This window comes from Octopus bimaculoides, chromosome 20 (assembly GCF_001194135.2).
Source record: "Octopus bimaculoides isolate UCB-OBI-ISO-001 chromosome 20, ASM119413v2, whole genome shotgun sequence".
Taxonomy (NCBI): domain Eukaryota; kingdom Metazoa; phylum Mollusca; class Cephalopoda; order Octopoda; family Octopodidae; genus Octopus; species Octopus bimaculoides.
Window position 1 is genome coordinate 33783706 of NC_069000.1, and position 376 is coordinate 33784081.

Consider the following 376-nt stretch of genomic DNA (forward strand, 5'->3'; position numbering starts at 1 on the left):
GAAAGGGCGTACGTTGATACCATCAGGTCGGCGTGCTAACGATTCTGCCAGTTCGCCGCCTTAATAATAATAATAATAATAATAATAATAATAATAATAATAATAATAATAATAATAATAATAATAATAATGATAATAATAATAATAAACCAGTTGAGCATGTCCCTTACTCGCTGACGATATGTGCATCTTTGATCACGAACAAAAGTAGTGAGAGAGCATCATTATCAGGTGTTGAGAAGTATTCTTTGGGGTTTGTATAATTTATCTCTGGAAACATGGGTGTTTCGTTCAACATCCTTAAACAACCTTTATTCGGGGAACTTTTGAGCGGGATGGGCTACTCGACCTGAAGAAAATTCTAACTGGGCCCCAC

General features: G+C 35.6%; 1 protein-coding gene across 3 annotated transcripts in view; it reads right to left on the reverse strand.

Moving 5' to 3' along the window:
- Positions 1–376, reverse strand: part of LOC106879734 (monocarboxylate transporter 9) — a 61993-nt gene that overhangs the window by 9512 nt on the left and 52105 nt on the right. The gene's annotated exons all lie outside the window — the stretch shown is intronic.